The sequence below is a fragment of the Pseudopipra pipra genome, chromosome 3 (assembly GCF_036250125.1).
Source record: "Pseudopipra pipra isolate bDixPip1 chromosome 3, bDixPip1.hap1, whole genome shotgun sequence".
NCBI classification, from domain to species: Eukaryota; Metazoa; Chordata; class Aves; order Passeriformes; family Pipridae; genus Pseudopipra; species Pseudopipra pipra.
The window spans coordinates 101681561-101704716 of record NC_087551.1 but is presented as its reverse complement, the minus strand read 5'-3'; the positions used below and the strand labels follow the sequence as shown (position 1 = coordinate 101704716).

At 45.8% G+C, this 23156-nt stretch overlaps 1 protein-coding gene across 2 annotated transcripts in view; it reads right to left on the bottom strand.

Moving 5' to 3' along the window:
- Window positions 1–23156, bottom strand: part of HPCAL1 (hippocalcin like 1) — an 80443-nt gene that overhangs the window by 44481 nt on the left and 12806 nt on the right. Inside the window, exons 1-2 of one of the 2 annotated variants that reach the window (XM_064650516.1) lie at window positions 20555–20816; window positions 5337–5383 (exon numbers count right to left, since the gene is read on the bottom strand). The gene's annotated coding sequence lies outside the window, so the exon portion shown is untranslated. Of the gene's footprint in view, window positions 1–5336; window positions 5384–20554; window positions 20817–23156 lie in introns of those variants that run through there. The other variant, XM_064650517.1, reaches the window with a different exon arrangement.

Sequence of the window (23156 nt, the reverse complement as noted above, 5' to 3'; positions counted from 1 at the left end):
AACTCTCCCTAGGAGACAGTCTCCCATCCTAGCGAATCCTACAGGTGGGAAGTTTAGGGCTGGCAATGTCTTTCCTGCTGAGCTCCCCAGGAAGGGAAGCTGCATCCCAGGCACTTATAGGAAACACTCCCTGGGCTACTGTAACTCTGCTAGGTGATTCCTAAAGCACCAAAGCAATGTTGTGAAGTCATTTTTGCACCCACCATCTCTGCAAACCATGCTGACTATTAGTGGTAACTCCTCTCAGACCCATTGGAATCTCATTTTGATCAACTTCATATTTGTCCCAATTGAGGAAAATCACACCTCTTCTCATTGCATTCCCTTTTGAAGAAAGGCCATGATTTTTTTTTTCCTGTCCGTCTGGAAACACAATAGTTGGCAGCCTGTCCAAACTGCAGGGATCCAGACAGACAGACATGCTGTCTGTAGATATTTCTGACTGCATCCCTCAGCCAACCCCACATTTAGGATGAATGTTTATTTTTGCATTACCAGGGTACCAAGCTGCTACAGGGTAATGAGGAAGAGCAGAGCAAGATATGGATCAACTCCAAATTACCACCGTTTTTTGACTAAGAGGGGTGGAGCCTGATGTAAAAGCCAGTGAGGTGGAGGGACAGGAGTGCTGCTACGATGTCCAGGGAAGGTCTCATTTGCGTGAACTAGATGGCTCCACAAGGGCTCAGGTGGATGAAACCCACTGCACTCTCTTGGGGGCTGCTCAGATAACTCCACTGAGCATACCCAAACCTGTCTCCCTCTTACACCAAAGCCCCCTGCTTATGTCAAAGCTGTTCTAAGCAAGTACCAAGTCCCTGACACCATAAGCCAAGGCACCTCTTATTTTATTCCAAGCCTGGCCAACATGATGGAGGTCACACGAAAATTAAAAGAGTAACAACTCACCATAGAGGAAAGGGGAAAAAAAAAGTGATGAGTTCATGACTAATCTTTGCAGCTCTAGCCATGGACAGGATTTGTACAGCCATGTTGATTTTTTGTAAAAATAGTAAATCGTATTACACCACGCTGCAAGACCAAAGATTCGCAATGATACCTTAATACAGCTTAAATAAAAATAGCACTACCTGAGTCAATCTGAGCATGATAATGCTTTGTAATCCCACACTCTTAGGGGATGAACAGTTGTATAGCAGTGAATCAACACGAGATACTTGCATTAAGAGACACTCCTTTTTCCATGTTATATAGCAGCATCTCTACAAAATGTAGAAGGCAGGTGGTGTTTGTGGGAGGCACAGTACACAGTGGGGAAAACAGGGCAAACACAGAACCCCACTATCTTCCAGACTGGAAATGCTGGCTAATAATTTACTTTTCAAAAAGGAAAGACAGCTTTTAAATTATCCCCATCCCAGTAAAGAATTAATGAAAAAGTCTGAATTTTAGAAGTTTTTGAGAAGTGAGCAAGCCTGTGTGCACTCATGCAGAACATTCATTCATAAAAACAAACACAGATGAACAGCAGTGTTGCATATTCATTCTGGGGTTTTTTCTTAATATCCTTGAATGAGCAAACAGTGTATATGAAAAGCAAATGTGCAATAAAACACAAAAAGCCTCAACAGTGAAAATAATAGCAAACCTATTTATAATTAAAATGTAAAAGACAAAGACTCAAACAGCAATTTTTAAAGGTGGTTAAGAAGAAAAATGCAAGCTTTGATTAATGACACACTAAATCATAATACATTCTTCTCAACTACTTTGTTACATAAGCCACTCACACAAGGTACTTCGTTTGCTATTGTGCTCCTCATTTGTTCTTTTTTAAGACACATTTTCCAATTAATTGCACTTCCCCCTTCCACTCCGCTCCCGCAGCATAGTTTTATGTATGGCAGACATCTGGCCCTTACAGATCACTCCAGACAGCATGGAAAGGTAATAGGAAAAGTTAACAACACTGCAAGGTCTTCCTTTCCCCAATAGGACTTGAATTTGAATCCTGAGACAAGGGAGTTTTCCAAGGCTGTAGCACAGATGATGCTGAAGGGAAGGAGAAAACAGCCTCCAATTCCCATTTGTCTTGCCTGCTCCTGTCTCCTGCAGCAGTGCTGGTGCTCAGCCCAGCACTGCTGATGCTTTTTTCTTCCTGCAGAGCCTGAACGCTCACAGGAGGGGTGATCCCATGGGACCCTGGATATGAGGACACGGGTGGGCTATAGAGAAGTCAGGGAGATGCTGGCAGGGGCAGCAGACGAGGAGACATGCTAGAAGGCATCGGGACTCAGGGATGAGGACATCCTGGTGAGGGGAGATGTTCTAGTAATGGAGAAGGTTCCAGAGCCAAGTCACGGGGAGATGCCCTGCTCTATGCACAGGACATAGAGCATATTTCCAAAAATCATCCCAGCACCAATGGCAAGAACATTCCTCGATTTCCATGCCTTGGCACAGGTGGTACTGAGATATCTCCAGAAGCTCAACCCGCCAGTACTGCACGCAACCTCCCATTCAAGGGGACCCTCCTTTCCTCAAAAACAAACACCGCAGAGGTTTCAACTCAGCTTTCAGTTTAAAAATAGAGTGTTTCTCACAGCCAGTTTGGTAGGGCAGATCTGTCAGTCTTTGACTGCAAAATGTTTCACTTTCATGTTCCATCAATGCACACCATCTCTGGACCAGAGAAGAGAGGAGCCCTGTTTCCATGTCCATGCAAGCAACAGGCAGTTTCTGCTGTGGATCACACCATTTCATGCCCCACCCTCTGCCTTCCCTGGCCATGGGTCACAGGCACTCGTGCTCCTCCAAAACAGCACAGAGGCCAGAGTAATCTCACTGCTGTGGCCCCACTGCATCGCACCTGGGATGGAGACAACCCTCATGCCCACATCACATCTCCAAATCCGCAGCACAGTCACCCCGGCAGCACCCTGAAACAAGACCTCCCAACATAGCTGTCGATTTGGCCATCCTGCCCAGGGTGGCCCTGACACGGGTGCAACTCTCATCGTGTGTCTGGCTCCCTGGTCTTCCCTGCCCAGAGCTGCTTATGCGCTTACAGGCAAAAATGCAGGTAAGCAGCTTGTTCACTCAGAGTCTGTGATATCCCAACAGGAGAGCACCCGCGTGCCTATTCCCCCCTTCCCTGGCCAGCACCCTTACCTCCAGATGTGCTCAGCTGGGGCAAAATTCAAGCTACTTTCAGGTACTTCCATACACATTTTGTTTCCGTGATGCTACACGTTGCTCTGAAGCCACGCATGTGCCACTGGCCACACATTACATTTTGGAAAATGCCCACCTGGCTCAGCACTGGTCTGTCTTCAAGGCTGTCTCTTACTACGTGTTAAATATGAACTGACACAGCCAGACCACTGTAAGGCTCCATACAAGAATTGTTACGCTCTGTAGATGTACCTTCATACTGCTATGGATTATGTAAATTCCGAGACTGAAATCATGGACATACCTGAATTTGAAATGGCAAGGAGGAATACAGACCATTAAAGCAGCAAAAAATGTGATGTATAAACACTCAACACCTCTAAACTGTTTGCAAAAGTGCATCAGGAGCCCAAGCTGCCCCAAAAGACCACAGAGCTTCATGCTTTTGAAAGCCCTACCCAAAGGGTCTGCCCAGGAGAAAGAAACATGAACTATGGCAAGCACAGTCTGGAGTATCAACAAGTGGGTTTTTACTTATACCCTGTTTGGGTGTTACCTGAAACAAGAAGAAAAGAAAATCCAATTTTAAGTACAATTTAAACAGACAGTGTAAAACTGCCTGGGCTTTACACACGTGGTTTTACAGTCACCAATCTCATACTCTCCGCTGTCCTTAGAAGAGAGTTTATTTCATTTTTCAACATCTCAAAAAAGATCCACTGAATATTCAGGTCCCAATTCAGCAGTTAGCAGTACAAACCATGCAGGTCTACAACACAGATCCCATCATAGTTGTGGGGACAGGGAAGAGGAGGGGTTCATAAGCTATTGTTCACAAGAGCATTTTGACAAAAGGCACATGGAATTCATGATTTGGCCTTGTAAGACATAAGCCTCAGTCAGAAAAACCATTTAAGGGTTAAATTAGCTTTTCCTTACACAGAAAATAAGGAAAATACAGCTTACTAAGTAAGGGATGCTTTCACTGATGAAAGATGTAATGTATAACAAATACATTTATGTGGCATTAAGTAAGCCCCTTATAAATACAAACAATTTTCTGGCCAAAATGAACATGTGGGTGGACAGAAGCATCGCACAACACACCAAACTCCATCATCCTCCCCTGCCCTGAGAAGTAACCAGTGCAGACAGCTACATTTCAGCTGCACAAACAATTCAAATCAAACTGGGACCATATGTATCAAAAGGCATCTGATCTATGGGAAATACAGAGATTTGGAAGATGGAGAAGTCGATTAGAGGTTTGGGGCATTCCGACATAGTTCATTAGTCAGTCTGAACACAAGAGCTCTAATAGCTTGTATCCTGTGCACTAGGGAAATGCAATGCAAGGATGAACTTCCTGAGGAATTAATGGGTAATGATATAATTTGGTTAATCTCATTGGAAAGAAATCTAGAAGTGAAAGAGGAAACAGAGTATGTATTTCTCTAGAAAAAACAAAAACAAATTACCAAGCAGAGTACTGGCTAGCACTTGTCAGAGAGATCAGCTCCACCAGAGGAAAAGAAATTGCACTGATTAAAATCAATGTAAGAGGTGACTTTGCACCTGCAATGCCACCACAGTGGCAGTTTTCAGCAATCTCATTCTCCTGTAGCTCTTGACTGATTTAATGTTTCACTTACTTACAAATAAGAACCTAATGAAGTGCATACAGATGAAATACATGGAAGTCTTTGGTGCAGGCAGGACAAAATCAGTCACATGTGGCAGAGATTAGCATGGGTTATGCAGCTCATTTAACCTTCTGGAAGTTGCATTCCTTTATATTAACACAGACAGAACGGAAGGGGAAAAAAAACCCTAAGGTTGCTTTCTGACACAGAAAACATTGTCCCACTGGAATGTGAAGGCTTTTAGCAAAAAATACAGTGTAATTTGTAGAGGTTTTCCCTAAATTCAAATATTTTTGAAAATGTAACGTTTTAGTTCACTTTTCAAGTCTCAAGAAATTCTTTTCGGTGCAAAGGTGAAGCTTAACATTTTGATGCCAAACTCCTGCTCAAAGATTAGCCCTGAAAGCTTTAAAATTAAAGCATGCCATTACCTCAGCAAATGCAAACTTCTGCACCCAATGCAGAACAAAAACCTTTGTGTTTTCTATTCCTCATTTATTTTTTCAATTACTAAATTAAAGAGTTCCTTGAAAGGAGCAGGATCTGAAAAGTACTCACCACCTATCTTGGAATCTCTTCAGAGGAAGTCCACAGAGCTCAAGTACCTGGAAAAGAAGACACAAACCAAACATGCTTTACATTACAGTTTTCTTAAAAGTGACAATCTTCACACTCTCAGCCTCCCCCTAAAAGCAAAAGAAATCAGAATAGTCTAAACATGCAAAAACCGTGCTCCAGTTCCTACCCTACGCTGAGAAACAACTTTGTTGTGAATTTGCATTTTATTATTTGTCCTGAAATAGAAAACATTTCCATGTTGAAAAATCCACGGATTTGCCTTGAATTCAAACAGCAAATTTTTCTGACACTCAATAATCTGTTGAAAACACTCTTCTTGCTTTAAATCTTTTTCTGTAAAACTCATCTTTCGAAATAAGCAAGTATCAAGTTCAGAGTCAGGTTTGCTTGACTCATACTACACAATATTGCTATACTAAGACCTAAAAACTAGAGAAAAATAAAAGAAAAATATGAAAGAGCCAGTTTCAAGTTTTCTTGAAGCCATTAAGCATTGCTCTGAAAGGTTAGAAATCACCTTCTTTCAGTTGAGCATGTTTCTCAAGGAAGCAGAGTAGAATAATTTGCATTCCTTCAGCATCTGTCATCTGTGAATGTTGAGGGTTCATCAGCCCTTAAGGAGTCACAGATAAGAGCACCAGGATCAAGCTCACCTGCTCCTGCAATTCCTAATCTCTCAAAATCTGTGGATTAGAAAATTGAAAACAAGTTACTTGCTCTGATTTCCACTCTCTCACAGAGCTGACCATGATTTTCCTCCATCACCTATGCCAGGCACAGCTGGGAAGCACTCATCTCCTCCAGCCCAACACACCAACTTCTTTCCTGCCAGATCCCTGTCTGACCCAGTAATCCTCTAACTTCTGCGAACGAAATCCCACTGGGTTTAGCTCCCAAGTGCCTCCAGCCCCTCCCAACACACACATTTGGTCTGCCCAGTGCCAAACCCCAGCCACAGACATTCCAGACATTACCAAAGCCTCCCAACAATCTTCTTCAACACTTCACCATCCCTAAAACCAGAAGTTCCTTTCTTTTGTGACATCCCTCACACTCATTTCTACTGGCCCTAACCCCTCCAGACATGGGACTGAGGTTTCCTGTTTCTTCCCTCAGAGCAGGCTGCCTGACACTGCAAACTCCTTGTGCCAATCCTTCACCTTCTCTCCAAGCCAAACACCCTATTCCTTCCTATCATTCCTCTTGAGTCCTGTTCTTCAGCTGGCCTTCCTCATTTTCTCTACATCTTCGCTCAGGTGCAGTAGTGCAGTGCCCCATGAAGGCTCCAGTACTCCAGCAATGTCAAAGCACCAGGACATGCAACACAGGACAAAAAGTCCATCCTCCTGTTCATGGAAGGACATGTCTATTGCTTTGGGGCAGGATGATCCTGGCAAAGCAGTGTATGACCCACCACAATCCCAAAACGTTTTTCAGTGGAGCCCTCCAACCACCCCTGAGTAGTCTGTACAGTCAACCCATTTACCAGGGAGAACTGGAAGCCCACATTAAAGCCTTTGGGTGCAAATAATGGACCCTCCAAAATCATTATCTGATTCTGTCCAAAGCTATTTGAAAATCCAATGACTTTCCCAAGCGCTTGTAACATCCCCTAGTTTGGTGCTACCTATTGAGTCTGAACCAGCATTTTCTCAAATGCATCAATTATAATGACCCAAGCCACAGGGTCCACCTTAGGAAATCTTCACCCAATACTTCTTAGCTTGATGACACATGGAAGCTAGGTCTGGATCATGGTCAGCACACTCACCTTGTACCATCCATAACGCAAAAGTTTCACCAAAATTTCTTTTCCTTAGTTTTCTTCTATGAATATCAAAACAGTGCCAAAAACCTAACTAGGACTGAAGTACATTATATCATCTGCTCTTTTTCTATCCACCTGTTACTCTGCTCCAGAAGATGCTTACGTGGGAAATAATTTATTAACTTCCAGAAAAACACTGTAATAAGTCAGAGTGACTGTACTGCAATTTCATCTCCTCCTTTTAAAAAATTTAGCACTATATCTTTTGCTTTCTGATTGTTATGGTAACATCACAAATTCTCCACCGCTTGCTTTTCTGAAGTAAACACCATGAAGAAATTGAAAAGAATTCAAGCAGCCAGCTGAAATGCAGCTCCCTCTACAAATCACAAGAACAAGACAAGTGTCACAGAAGTGAGGTCACGGTATCCTGCCCTGATGTGGAGTCCCCAGTCAACCCCTGAAGGTGCCCTCTCCCCTGATCACTGGTGATGCTCGTTGAACAGCTTTTACTGAAGACCAACCTTCCCATGTGCAGCTTCCCAGCATCTGAGGGGTTGTTTTAAACAAACCCTTCCCTAAGGCCCAGAGAGCCTGGAAGAAAAAATAAAGAAAAAGAGAAAACCCTTAAAGTGTGTGCTCTCTAAATGACTGCGTTCTTATTTTATCCTGGTATCTTCCCTCATCAGTGCAGATTTCAACTACATCAGTCTTCTGCTCACAGAAAGGAAGTTCCAAGACTCCATGAAATTTTCTATTACTCTTGAGATGCCTGGATAGGCACTCACAGATGTGGCAACCTGGCAGCAACACAACCATTTAAGCAAATCATTTTAGATTCAATACCTTTTTATGAAGAAATCTTAGGATCCTCAGAGTCTCATACAGGGATGGATATTATCTCTGCAAACCAAATAAAACCCAATGGAAAGGCAAGGTAAGGACTGAACTTGGTCACTGGCAAAATAGGAAACACAACCCACAAACTCTTTTAATTTCTCTTCTGTGTCACTGCTACAAAATCGTTGTGCCTTCCCCGTCCAACAAACCTTACAGAACAGTGTAAGATTTTTTGACCATATTTATATGCTCACAATAAATGTAATTTCACAGTCCAGATGCTAGATTTTGGCATCTCAAAAGACTTTCAGCAAGAAAAATGGCTACGTAAATTCTTATAATCATACAAAACCTTTGTTCCAACCTGAAGGAGTAGAGGGTAACTGGACAGCACAGGTTAATTTCTATGTTTACAGTCCGTGCAGTATTCAAATTCACTGCCAATTAAAAGGTCAGTATAATTGAATTAGCAGAAGCAACTTATGAGAGAAATTCAATTACAAAGCAGAATTAAAGGAAGAGATGTCAGAAACTTTTGGAGGCTGGGCAGGAAGAGGTGCATCAATCTACTATTTTCAGAGCAGCTAGCAAAAAGCTTAAGGAGGAGACTGCTCCAAATAATAATTTGTAAATATTCTCCTTATAAAAAAAGCTTCATTGACAGACCAGAGAAACCAAAGTAACAGATTTTTCTTTCAGACCATGCTTTGACCTATCTGGTAGGGGTAAAACTCCCTCTCAATGGTCAGACATCACCCACCTCTACCTTCCCTGAATGCACTGCAGCTCTGCCATGTCCTGTACAGTCCTCAGACCTGCCTTGGCTTGCACCAAAACCATTGCAGACACCTTTATTTTTCTTTTGTTTTTCGAGGTGTTTTTAACCCCACTCATTTTGAGTCATAGACATTATATTTTAAGTAGATTTCTTTCTACTTGATGAAGAAGCCTCAAGTATTTTGGGCACTTTTCTTCCTTTAATGGTCACTATTTCACCCTGCCCTACTCTAGCCTCCATTTGCCCCCCTTTGGCTGATACTATCCTTGATCAATCTTGATGCTAATTACCAATAGGGCCCTCCCACACCTCCAAGGTTGATCTTTAATAACTGCATTAAGACAAATCAATACTGTTATTAACCTGGCCACATGTGGGGATGGTGTTACTTGCCTGCAAATGCCATATGCAGCAGGGGAGATATTCCCAGCACTATATGAAGTCTTTGCGCTCCCTTATTTGCAATTTCTTTTTCAACTAGACTCTGTTATTTTATAAAAATGAGGTGGGTTTTTTTCTCTTTTTCTTGCAAATGCAAACTGATGAAGGCTTATTGGATATTTTGCAGTCCTCTTCACATGTGAGTAGCAACAGTCCATGGACAGCCACAAAACTAATTGTCCCGTCACTTGGTTTGCAGTTGGGCTCAATGTTCATTGTAGGACCCTTCCAACTGAACTATTCTATTCTAGTCTAACTTTACTGCAGTCACCCCTAGCCAGCCCAATCATCACCAACCACAGTACCTGAACTTTGGCTGTTCACTTCTACATACACTGTGGATGCATCCAGACAGCACGTGCAGCCATGCCAGCGCTCATACTGGCTGTCCACCTGCTCTGGAATGTGTCCACCCAACCCCTTCCTCCAATGCACAATCTCTTCCCACTCACATCTCACTCCCTTCTCATCTTTCCCACCAGGCCCCTAAGCCACCATGCTCTGAGCCCACCTGGACATAGAATTCAACCCACTATGCAAGGAAAGTCCTAGAGGGCTCTAGGCCCCTACTTTCCAGAAAGGGCATCAGTCAGTTCACCCTGGCAATCAAAGGACAATCACTACTCAAGCACACTGCCAACCTCACCAGGGATCACCCTACTCAGTGGGACTCAAGAGAGCCTAGAGGCCACTGCAGCCCAGCACAAGCTCCTGGACAGGTTTTCCACCCCATACTGAGCTCCATGGTGCTATAACGAGAGAATTAGACACTGGCTAATGTAAATGCTAATTCAAGTCTTCTTCTAAATGTCCTGCTGTGGCTGCAGTGCAAATACATCTCAGACTGTGCGTCCACTGAGAGGCTGGTACCGCTGAGAGAGATTTTTGTTGGGTCCTCAGCATAAACTGCTGCCCCTCCTTTCTTTGCCTCCGATACCTCTAGTGCCACCTCTTCCATTATCATTTTGCCTAAGCAATATGCTTGCAACACCCCCAGTAATTATAATAATAGTAATAATGCCAGAGCATGAAGGAAACACCGAGCACTGACAGTAGCAGGAAATGGCAACAGGGAGGAGTTCAAAACATTGCTCAAAGGCTGTGTATGCTTATTTGGAGCATCTCCTGCACCTATTGACTGAACAGACTGAACAGGCTCCCAGGCTACTTTAATTTCACATGCTGTAAAGCAGCCTGCATTTTCAGAAGCTATCCAACTCCTGCCAGCTCTCTGCCTTCAGGGTTTCCCTTCTGCAGTTTATTTAGACAACATTCCAACATAAATTTTTGCAACCTAAAGCCTGTTGCAGTAACACTGGTACTTACATCTGCTCACAAATCCACCCTGACACTGCTTGGTGAATTTAACCTGTAATACTGAGGTGCTAAATGCAAAGCCAGGTCCAGCTCTCTCAGCAGAGAAGAAGGAAAAAAGAATGGTGGATATAGAATCATGTAGTTTGTCATATATATCATATGGATATAGTTTGGGTTGGAAGGGACTTTTAAAGGTGATACAGTCCAACACCTCTGCAATGAGCAGGGATATCTTCAACTACATCAGGTTGCTCAGAGCCCGGTCCAATCTGACCTTGAATATTTCCAGGGATAGGGCATCTACCACCTCTCTGGGCAACCTCTGCCAGTGTTTCACCACTCTCACTGTAAAAAACTTCTTCCTTATATCTAATCTAAATTAACCCTCCTTCAGTTTAAAACAATTACTCCGTATTGTACCATTAAAAACAAAACAAAAAAACAAAATTTCCAAAAAAACAGCCAAAACCCGAGAAGAGGGGGGCTGCTGGGTGTTGCAGGGATGGAGATATAATCCCTGCCCTGTTTTCTTTCAGTTTCCCTTGGCACTCAGGTCTATCACGTAAGTCAACAAGTCCTGAGAGCACAAGATATTCTCCTGGGTGCTTAAAAGTAAACTCTCCAAGTGAGTAACAGAACCAGTGTTTCTGTCTATAAGGCTGTGACTTATGGTCCTGCCCAAGCAGGAACATCCCACCTTAGCTGTGGGACATCAGAGTTGGGCTCACAGAAACCACAGAAACCCTACCAAATGAACACATCTATCCCCTTGATTTTTCCTGTGGGCTTTTAGAAAATGCTCCATGCTGCCCTGTACATGTTCACTGCACATCTGCCATGTTGGAGCTCTCCTTACAGCACAGAAACACTTGGAGTACAATCCAAAAAGGTAAGATCTACTTTAGTAGGTTAGGTCTACAGTAACTGTTGTTCTACACCTTCAAAAACCCCATTCTGAGTATTCCCAAAGGTTCATTTACTGAACAAAGATGCAATTTAGTGGTTAAACCATTGACAAAAGAACAGCCCGAAGTCTTCAGAACAAGAATCTTATCTCTGACTGATGCTATTGTAACAAGCAGTCATCCCTGCCAGATTCAGGGAAACAAGAGGGAAATCAACAGAAGCCAAAAGAAGCAATGCAAAGGAGAAACCTGCATGCCAACAAGGCCTCTCATGAAATACATCATGGGCTACACCGCCACAGATGCATGGTGGAGGCAGAAGCAATTCCCCTGGCTTTGGAGGAGTTTTGCTCACTTCAATCCAAAGTTCCAGATTGCATTTCTGCATTATATGTCAGTTTTGGCTTCCATTCCCTCCTGACTTCCCTTACTGAATTGCAGCCTTGTTTAGATGCTGGGTTTTTTTCCAAAAAAAGACTACTGACAAATGCCACATACTGCCTGGTCTGACTTCCACACAAGCAATCAGCCTACAGTTACACAGTTGGGGATAGAACAGTGCCAGTTACTTACTCTATTTCCTCTTAAAACTTTTTTCCAATACAATTAACTAAATTGTGGCATTACACAGTCATTGTCCAGGAAGTTTCTCTCTTCCCCTTTTTAGCCTCCTTTTCAGTTGCATTTCCCTGCTTCACAGGATGCTCTAAACTAAACATTACATTCAAGTTACACAATAAAGATTTGGGAGGGATGGAGTGAATGAGGAAGGTCACAGGAAGGGAGGTATCCGCTAAAATAAAATTTGCTAAGCAGCTACGTCGGACCTAGTGTCAACTGCCTTTTATTAAAGAAGACTGTTGTTTGTATTAGCTAATCTACCAGGTGGAGGGACATAATAGAGCAATAGTTGAAATAGTTCAAAAGCTTTCCAAGGACTGAATAAAGCCTGAATTAATTCAAAACCCAAATTACAGTGATAAATGCTGTTATGGCACAGCCAAGGTGCCTCCTATAACCTTAACCCTCTCTGTATATTGAGGCTTTTATGCTACATAAAACCACACTCCAGCTACAGAACATGCAGATGCATTTAAATTAAGTTCATCACAAACTACTGCTCCTGGGCAGATCACTTATTCATTTAAAAAAATCTACATATTGTCATCTTTATAATTATAAGGGGAAAATCACCTTGAAAGCAAAGCAAAAAACAGATGCACCGGTGTCTTCTGAACCTCCAGAGAGCAGGAAAAGCAATGTTAAGTGCAAAACTTCCTGCACACATCAATCATAGCTTCCAAGGCTGTAAAATATAAAGCTCAGGTGACAGAGATTTTTCCAAGCTGATAGGTCTTTCCTGCTCCACCAGGACAGGCTGCTGCTTCCTCACAGGCAGCCCTCCTGCAGCCCGCAGCTTACCTTGGCACAGGCTGTCCCAGCACAACCAGGGGATGTGCAAATGGGTTCAGCCAGCAGCAGGGCTGTCTGGAACACAGCTGGGCAAACTCCTCCTCAGGAGCCACAGGGACACTTGGGTGACAACGCTGGAAGACACCTACTCTTTGTAGTTGGTGGGAGCCACAATCCATGTGAAGCCAAGCACCTGGAGAAGACTGATGGGTGACCACCGCGAAGTCTACGCCTTGTCACTGTTACTGCTCCAGTTAGGCATTGTTCTCTCTCCTTCCACCCACTTCTGACTAACAATTAAGAAATGGGTTTAAATTGAGGCTGATATTGGGAAGCAAGAGCCTAGTATTTCCACGGCTTGATGTGGACAAGAGGGTGAGCTGAGGGAGGAGAGGAGAGGAGACAACCAGTGGCAAATTGGCATCTTGCAAATTGCACGTCACAACAGCCACAGGCTGCAGCCAGAGAGGCAGAACCTGGCATGGGGATGTCACACAATCACAGACATGGAAAGCAGAAGGCACAACATTATACCCCTTATGATACTTAAAAGCCAAAGACAGTTCATCTTTCCATCTAAGGACTGCTCCACCAGAAGGCATCCTTGCTACAAGTCCCCAGGCAGCCATGCAATAGTCAGTCCGGCCTTTTGCACACATACAGCTCAAGAACATCAAAACTTTACCCCAAAATGTTTTTGCAATGTTTTCCTGAAACTGAGCAAGCAATGCAGAGCATTTTTGTTAGAAACATGCCTCCCTACAAAGTGTAAAAAGCCATCAAACCCACTAATGATGCAGACAAGACCTCAGCACCAGCAACAGGCATCAAACATCTGAAAACAAAGGTTGGGATCAAGATGCAACTAATTGAAAATGTCCCAACACAAATGGGACTAGCCAACACCTGGCTGTCAAGGCCCTGGTGCTCAGAAGACAATGGCTCAGCCAACTTCTGAGGAAGATCATCCTTGAATGTGTCCTGTAACAAGTCAGAGCTCTGGAAATGGCCAGCAAGTGCACCTTCACTTCCGAACTCTGCCTTCTGAATTACACCCATAAAAATGAGCACTCAGTAAATTCAGCTGTTTCTGGTGCTATCAGTTCAGAACAGCTTGCCTCACTTAAGGGACAGGACTTCTGGAAAGCTGCAGCACACACCTCGTGAACAGCCTGCCAACAGCCCTTAGCAGGGGTGATGAAAGACAGGAGGTTTCCCATGGGGACAAGCCTGGCTAGGCAAGTCAGCCTGCAGATTAAGGGAATTCTTAAGGAGATGGGAGAGGAGGCTAGAGGATGAATTAAAAATGGTGATCTTCCCTCACTTTGTCTATCTCCTGAGAAAAACACAGCTCTTTGTAACAGCGCTTTAGGGTCAGATTTAGGAATGAATGCCATTTTAAGCAGCGTGACACGAGCAGAACAGAAAGTTGTGGCTGCAGTCTACAGAGCTGAATCTCATTTGCTTTCAGACCATTACCACAGCTTCAATTATTCTCAGCTGGAATGAAATCTAATTTCCATTAAAAAAAATTATCTTTTGATACATCTTCTGACAACCCTGGAGGAAACCCTAACTGGTCCTGGCAGAGTTGCTGCTCCTCAGATGAGCCTGGCACAGAGGGGCGCAGCACCCCCAGGCTCACACTGTGCTCCCCAGGGAGGGCAGGCACATGTGACCAAACCCCTGTCCCAACAGAGAAGGGGCCTCAGCCATCACTGAGGATGCAGCGAACCACCACCAGCTGATGCAGAAGGGAACCAACTGAATTGAAAAGGTCTCCCACAACCGAGTTCAGTCAGTTTGCTCCACATCAAACCTAAGCCAAAGGAAAACACTTGCCATAGGCTTTGGGGGAATCAGGCTGCTTACACCAGGGACAGGCTTGGTTTGCCACCATCCACCAGATGCAACCATCCAGGCTTCATTGCACAAAGCCACAAGAGAGGCTGGACACAGGCATATGCTCATTCCCACTTAAATGGTTCTGGCTTTCAGAGACACATATGATTCCATGACTGTCAAATATCTGCATTTCCAACCCGTTTTATTTTATTAAAGTGCCTCCTTTACACAGGAGTACCCACTTTCTGGAAAGCCCCCCAGAATCTCTCTGAAGCAAAGCTGACATGCTTGAGCTCGAGAGCAATAAAACTCAGCCTGGCAAAAATCATGGTGCCTAACCACAGAGGGCCTTTTATGCTGAGCCTGCTTTTTTCTCCCCCCTCCTCTGTACAGCAACTCCAGCTCTCTCGGTACAAGAGCTTTAGGAGGGTGGACACCAGGGAGAGGAGATGAGAGAGGTGACTCAAGACACAGGTGTACTGATGGTTGAAGAAGAAACTTGAATTGGAAACCGGAAGGAAGAGCAGAAACCCTGGCTTGTTCTAGGACGGTGCTTTGATCACTGCAGAGGATGACAACAGGCAGCTGCCTGCAATACCCACCTGCCAGGCAGCTCCTGCCAGGCCCATGGTCCCAAGCCTAAGTTTCAAGCTGCTGCCTTCCCTTCAGCTCTGGTGAAGGGGATACAGGGCTTTCAAGTGCCTTCTACTGAACAGATGTTGTTCTTAGGCCCTTTCCTAAGTACTGCAAAGTACACTTGCTTTTTTTTTTTTGAACACACATTTCATAATTGAAGTTGGTGCTAAAGGTTATGCATCCACAATGTCCTCCCTTGTAACTCCCACTCCTCTCACGCATAAGCGGCTCCCATCAACAAGCCCCAAACTGCTCTTCAGAGGAAAATCTGTTTCTCTCCACGTAAGTTTTAAGAAAGAGAAAGTGATATGTTTGGAGAAACAAAATTTACCTACTAAAAATGGAAAGGATGCCCTGCAAATGCTAACTGGCTTTGACAGTGGCTATCTGCATCGTGACCAAAATCAGCGAGCTTTCTCCCTTTACATGGTGGGCAAGCTGCCAAGAATAGAGCATCCTGCGCACAATGCCCTTTAGAAAGAAAAAAAGAAACATGAAAAAAATTCCTGCTACCTCCAAACAAGGAAAAGCTTCCTTCTGCAGAGACAGGCTATTCTGTGCGGAGCAGAGGTGAATGAGAAGCACGGCATGGAAGGCTGGTGAGGAAGACTTGCAGCACGCCCACATGCTGGCTCCCAGCCCCTGAAGGCATTTCTTTCCCTCCCTCCTCCCACCACCGCCACGACTATTCTAAAATAAGCCACGTGCCAATTTCCTAGCACCAGCACCATGTATTTCCTTCCCCTGTGCCCAAGCTATACCATCTATCACGTTGGTATTTTCAAGAGATTACAAGAAACTGGGGCTTGCACACTAAAGGACACACAAGCATACATGGTCCCATTCCCCATGGCACTCAGTGTGAAATGCCCTTGCACTTCCATTGCCCAGAAGTTCCCGATCCTGGTGTGCTGCATGGTTGGGAAATCAAAAACAAACCCCTTTGCCACTCTGACTAGTCCACCGGTTAATTCATTACGATAAACCCATTGTCCAAAACAAAAACATAATCTAATCGCTAAACCAGCTGCCCAAGTTTAGCTGTTGCTCTTGGCAAACCTGTCAGGATCTCAGGACGCCTGGTTTTCAGCAAACATCTCTGTAGGTGCAAGCCATGCCTTCTGCCTTTCAAGTCTCCAAGTGTCCCTGTCACCCAAATCCAGTGTTTTCCAACCCAAGAGGATATTTAAAGGGATATCATCAGCTCAAACACCTCCCTGAATACATTAAGATAACAGTAACTGAAATACTAGCAAGCATCCTTTTTTTCCCCAGCTGTCAAATGTGCATTTATCCAGCATTTATCCTTTCCCATTTAGGCAGCCTGCTTTCCTTTGAAAACAGAGGGCAGAAAAAGAAAATAAGGTTAAACACATTTGAAGAAGTCACCAAAAACATTGGCACAAAGTCTCAAAGGCTGATGCATGAACTGTATGTAACTACAGCTATGTCTAAGTTTTCTTGCTGTTTTTTCTCCCCAGCCAGATTTCAAGTACGTTGTGCCACTTGAGACAGGCAGCTTGATCACTGGGGAATATGCTGCGTGCAAGAGAAGAAAGAAGCTGGCCAGGTTGTAGCTGGCATCTTTTGAACAGAATGCTGCTGGCATGAGTTTCCAAATATCTTGACTAACATAGATCATCGAGGAGAATTCCTTAAACTACTTGCTGCTTTCTTTGATTTTAAAAAGATACACACCTATGGAACAAGAAACGCTGAAATAGCATAAGCACCATTGCCATGTCTTTCACACTGGTTACTGACAGGTATCTACAAACCTACTGTGCAAATGATAAGCAGCATTTTTTAATAATAATAAAGGTATATTTGAAGCAGCGCAATCCAGAAGAACCATAGTGTTTCTTACATTACAAGACTGATCTGCTCCCCACCCCCCCAGCTCCTGCCTACTAATTCCAGCACAATCAGAGCAGGAGAATGCATAATTCGTCCTGCAATCGACCCTGCAGGTCTTAGTCATTAAGCAACATAACACCAAACTTCCAGAAAGGTCACATTTCCAGAATGTTCAGCTAAAGGTTCTCTCCTATCCACTGAAAGACTGAGAGGTTAAGTAAGAAGCTCCTCATGGAGTATTTGTCTGCATTGTTCATGGATTCACATTTACTTTCCTATCAGAGCATGACAATAGACAGAAGATATTTATCTGGGGAAGTCAAGAAATGCAGAAATCAATGGGTTAATGTGCAGATTAGCGAAACACAACTGACTTGTGAAAGCTTTTATACAGCAAAAGGCTGATGAAGTGAAGATAATTGTTTGCATTCTTTATACTCTCAGGATGGTAGAGGATTATTGGAACAATGGAAATTTCAGGCATTGATTCAAAACATTTTCTGATACTAAAGTCCAAAAATTTTGCAAGAGCAAATTCTTCTACTATCCATGGGTAGGATCCCACACAACACAATAATACAGTTAACACAACCTAAGATAAAACCCTTGCCAAAAAAAAAAATCAGTCTGAGTTAAGCTCAATGAACATGCAGAATTTGGACATAAACAATTTTCTAATACAGTCAATGAGCAAAGAAACTGATCCAACATATAGACATTATGGAAAACGTCCTAGGAACATGAAGAAAAACACATAAAAAAAAAAAAAAAGGTCTGTTTTTCTTATATTAACTGGAAAACATATTGCATTTGTTCCTGAATCTGACCTAAAAGTCACACCAGCTGGAAATACCAGCAGTTCTTTGGAAAAGTGTGAGATCCTCTTCCCATGAGTATCAGTGCATCTTGCACAAGCATACAGTGCAACCTTATTGCTCACAGTTTCACACCACTAAAAGCAAGAGAAAAACCCAATGATAAAAAATTATAATTCACATTGCCCCCTTAGTCTACCAGCATTCTTGTCTCATCCATGTCAAAGTGATCAACACTCAAAAGAATGTTGTCTTGCTTGTAAAAAAAAATAAAATCGTGTTGCATGAGTATTTTTAATTGCAACGATTTCTAAACCCAGATCACATGCTTTTTTTTTTTCCCCTTTTCTTTTTTTTTTTTTGTGGAGTCATAATCCAACTTTAATGTTGCTTAGGCTACAGATTAATCTCTATCCCCAGCTCCCAACAACTGGCCCATGTTACTGCCATACCCATGAGCTCGGGTGGTAGAATGGGGGCACCACAGTGCCAGCTGCGACACACAACTAGCAAAGCACCGCCTGCACCAACACAGTGACAGACTCATCTGAGAACTCAAAAGGTTTGTCTGCACAAGTTCCTGCCAGTGCAAGCAGCCAGCAGCAAGAGCAAACCCTACTCCAGCAGCTGGCAGAACTCTTCTCACCGTTGCAATTCCCTGAACGGACTAAGCTATGCCAACAAAAGCACTTTTTCTGCTAGCAGAGCTGACTCCTCAGCAGAGCTGCTGCCAGCGTTGAGACAGCCACTCTATAGCGGCACACGCTTTTTTCCCTCCCCGTTTCCTATACTTCCAACTCTACACAGAGAAACCCTAAATATAAGGCAAGAAACAAAGAAAAGCAGAAAATAGGTGTCAGGATGAGGTGATGCTTGTCCTGCTGGCTGTCGGGCATCTCCACACCTAAACTAAGGGACATGTGAGGAGATAACGTGCGTTCTTATCTGAGCCCCACCAAACTAGATAAAATCAAACACACATAGTTGCAAGATCCTGTTGCCTGAATCAAAGGGTTCCCAATCCAAGCACCTGAAAAGAGCTGAGGAATTAGCAGACCTTATCTACTGAGGTAGATATTCGGCTCTGGAACAGGCTGCACAGGCTCCTCCTGGCTCTGCTCTCTAGCCAGTACTCAATGATGCTGGCGGACCCCATGCAGGACAGCATATCATGTCAGTGATATCAGCGGCTGCTGCAATAGCCCCCCAGTCTTTGCTCAAATTTCATCTCAGGCAAGAAGAGCTTTTGAATCTGAAGCCATGACAAATGGCTCCCATTGGGAAAAACGTGGAATATTTTGGGGAGGGAGCAATTGTTTCCTCCTTTCTTCCTCCCACAGAGAAAATCTGATCTTCCAAGCAGACTTTCACTTGTAAATGGAATTACAGGACAACACTCAGCTCCAGTGCCTGCCTACAAGTATTCCTGTGAAAAAGCTCAGGATTTTGTCACAAAGGTATAAATCACCCATCTGTGAACAGGAGACACAAACCTACTGAACACCGAGCTGTTTTTCTCAGCAAACCTTTCATTCCTGATGATGCATTACATGACCTTTTTCCAAACTAAGCAGAAACTTATTTGCATGGAAACTTACGTGTAAACACACTTGCCTTGTTTTATTCCCTATTTCTTGCAATTCCCTGTACTCCAGCAGCTACTGCATGCTGGAGCCCTGTGCTCCAGCAGGTCCCAGCAGCCTGATGCAAACCCCGGCTGGCAGATGCCTTTGCTGCCACAACCTTCCAGGAGCAGGGTGTCCCCCCTTGCCCCGGGTTCAGGGGACAGGGGTGACCTTGGCGGCAGCCATCCTGCCTCCAGCACAGCCTCATATATCTCCCGGGGACGCAGACAGCCGAAAAATCCAACTGACCAGAGGCAAACGTCAGCATTTTTTAGAGGCAGTTTAGGAAGGTGGCAATAGGAAGTCTGGGTCTGTAGGAGTTGACTCAAAGGTCCCTGCAACATTCATGCGGCGGGAACTTCTCCGGGTAAACCATTAACCACCATAAAACAGAGCTGCGAAACGCCCCTCGCCATAAGGGAGGTTCACACACACCCGAACACACACGCGGGCTGCATGTGTATATGCACACACATATGCAGAGATATCCATACAAGCACAAACATATACAGGAAAACACACAGATACACACATATGTTTGGGGTTTTCTGAGGGCAGGGGGAACGCCGGCAGTCCCCTCTGCTCGGGGCGAGGCGAGCGCTGACACCACAGCCCCGCGGCGGCAGAGCGAGGGGATCTGCTCCGCATCTCCCGGACGCGAAAAGGGCACTCGGATCCGCTCCGCATCCCCTGGCGGCGAAGGGGGCACCCGCCCCGCTCCGCGCCCCGCGGGGCTGCCAGAGATGCGCGAAGCGCCCCGCGCCCGCAATCCAGACGGGACATTGCCAACCCTCGCTCCCCAAAAATACCCCCCAAAAAGCGAGGAAGGTCCCCCCTCCCTCCAGCTCCGCTCTCCGACAGTCCCCGCGGCAGGAGGGGGTGCGCGGATCTCCCGCAGCCCCGCCGAAGTTTCCGCGCGGCTCCGCGGGCGGCGGCGGGGCAGCCCCGGCTCCTTACCCGGCTGTGGGAGTGGGGTCCCGCGACGGCCTGGGAGCGGCGGCGGCGGCGGCTGCGCGAGGGCGCGGCGGCTTCCTGGGAGCTACAACTCCGCGGCGGCGCCCGGGCGAGCCGCGCGCCTGCGGAGCGGCGGCGAGCGGGGAGGAAAAGAGGAAATGAGCGGGAGGCGCATTGGAGGGGAGGGAGGGGGAGGAAGGAGCCGTCGCCGAGGGACCGGGGAAAGCGAGGGACGGAGCGCAACTTCCCCGGCGGGGCAGCGGGCGCGGCGGGGGGGCGGAGCGCTCCCCGCCGCCGCTCCGCGGCCGCCCCGCGGCGTTCGCAGCGCCGAGCCCCGCGCAGGGGCCGCCGCCGCCGCCGCTCCCACCGCGCCCGGACACTTGGTATCGCCCTGCCCGGCCCCCCCCGGGCCGCCGCCGCCGCCGCGGGCAGGAAGTGCAGGGCTGGCGGGGGCAGCGCGGAGAGGCGGCTCCGCGGGGCTGCGCGCCCGCGGGGGGCTGCGCCCGCCCCGCCCGGCACGGTGGGCATGGGCAAAGGGGCAGAAAAGTTCTGATTTTTGATCTTGCGGTGGTTTTTTCCTTTTGTTTTTTTCCCCCAAAACAAAGAAGGAAACGCAGGGGCAGAACACCCTTCCGCGGCACCAGTTCGCCCCGGGCTCTGCGCGCAGCCCCGGCGTGGCTGGAGGTGCCCAGTGCCGGGTGCGCGGGGTGGAAGGGGGGACGGCGGCAGCGGGGATCGCTTGGAGCGGCCGCTGGAAGCGAGCGCAGCCGCCTCCCGGCACCTCCACCCCGCGCTTCCCTCTCAGCAGGGCGGTGGGACAAGACCCCTGCCACCCAAAGTGCCCCCATCCTCCGCCGAAAGTGGCGGTACAGGTGCCGTCGGCTGAGTTTGTGGACGGGTGCCGTCCCACTGGCTGGAGACAGGTTCTCACCGTTCGCTCACCGTTCTGTGCAAGACGTGAACTTGCAGAGCCTCTCCGCATACCCCACCACAAAATGGAGGGTATTTAGGGATTGATGTTAATCTGCTTCCTGAGGGAGGTAATTGTAAGCATTGCTCAGAAATATGGCCTGCAGCATAAAGAAGTGAATCTTCCTCTTAGGGTATTCCTCCCCATCCCCCAGCTCCTGCCTAGAACATTTTCAAGTGAAAAATATATGGAGAATTCAATGTAGTTGCCACTGTGCCTTATCAGTAGCTTTCACTCTGCCTCCCCTTATAGCACATTCAGTGCTGTCGTGAGATAAGAACTGAATAGAGCTGAAATCAAGGACACACCAGGAAAGAGATACTAAAAGATTTTAGCGACAAAACTTGGGAAGCAAGGGAGTGTGGCAGTAGGGGTGAACAAACAGAAAAAGTCCACCACCACCAAAGCAGCAGTTTTTCAAAGCTTATCTCTGCGCTAAGTCAAACAGATTTTCATATGGACAGGGAAAAAAAACCCCACACAACCCCCCCCAAAGCAAACAAACCCAAAACAACAAACAAAAAACCAAACCAAAACTGAATAAAAAAAGAAAAAAAAAAAACGCCCAAACCTTGAATACATGTACTCCAAAGCTTGAATACATTGAAACTGGATACAGAGATTAAAATGTTTCTCAACAATAGCCACTTTCTCCAAGACCTTTCAAAAATAGGTGAACAGTTTTGCCACCTTAAAAAGAAAATAATAGAAGCATTAGCCCAAGGCAAAGAACAACCCTGGAAAATAAAGAACCTGAACAGTTAAAACTAGAAGCAACTTGACCAGAAACATATAATGGGAAACTCTGTGCAACCACCATTGCTGCCAACTTCACCTGCTTGAAGTTGAGTTTTCCTCGCATGACATGATTACATGTGAGTAATCCCCTTGATTTCCGGGCGAACCCTTCCTGTGCAAGCATTTTGCAAACGTAAGCATGGCTGGATGCAAGGATGGGGCTGTGGCTCCTGCCACACCTCTCCTGCTGCTCTGCCAGGGAGGGTAGTGGCATACACCACTCTGCCCAGGAATATGTGGCAACAGAGCAAGTACCTATTTGAGGCCTCCTCCAAGATTTACAACCCTCAGGACTGACGTCTGATGAGAGAAAACAGTTTATGGCACTCAACCCCACTTTCATTTTTGACACGGTTGTCACTCCATAGCCCTAACAGCTGCAGGTTTTCCTCTGCATGGCGCTGCCCCACGTCCTGTGATGGGCAGGCTGTGAGATGAGACCTGCAGCCATTTCTGAGGCTGCAATGGCTCCTCTCCAGGATGCCCTGGTTTGATGGGGATTGGCAGCTGCGAGTGCCCTGCTTGGCTTGGGGTGATCCTCTGGTGGGTGTCTTTGTGCTGCTCTGCACCCTGCTCAGCATAGCACTCAAACATGTCCGTCAGGAGCTGCCTATTTTGGGAGAGTCAGGGACATTTTATGTCAGTGGGTACTTCCCTGAGAAGTGCCCATGGCTGCTGCATTCTTTGATCCCTCTAGTATTCTGTGTATTGTCCCATAAGAAATTGAATAAATACTGAAAATAATTCTGGATTCAACAATTATTGGGAACACACAACAAGAACCAAATGAAGTGTTGCTATCATTTATACCCAACTTCTTTTGTCAAGAATTGTACC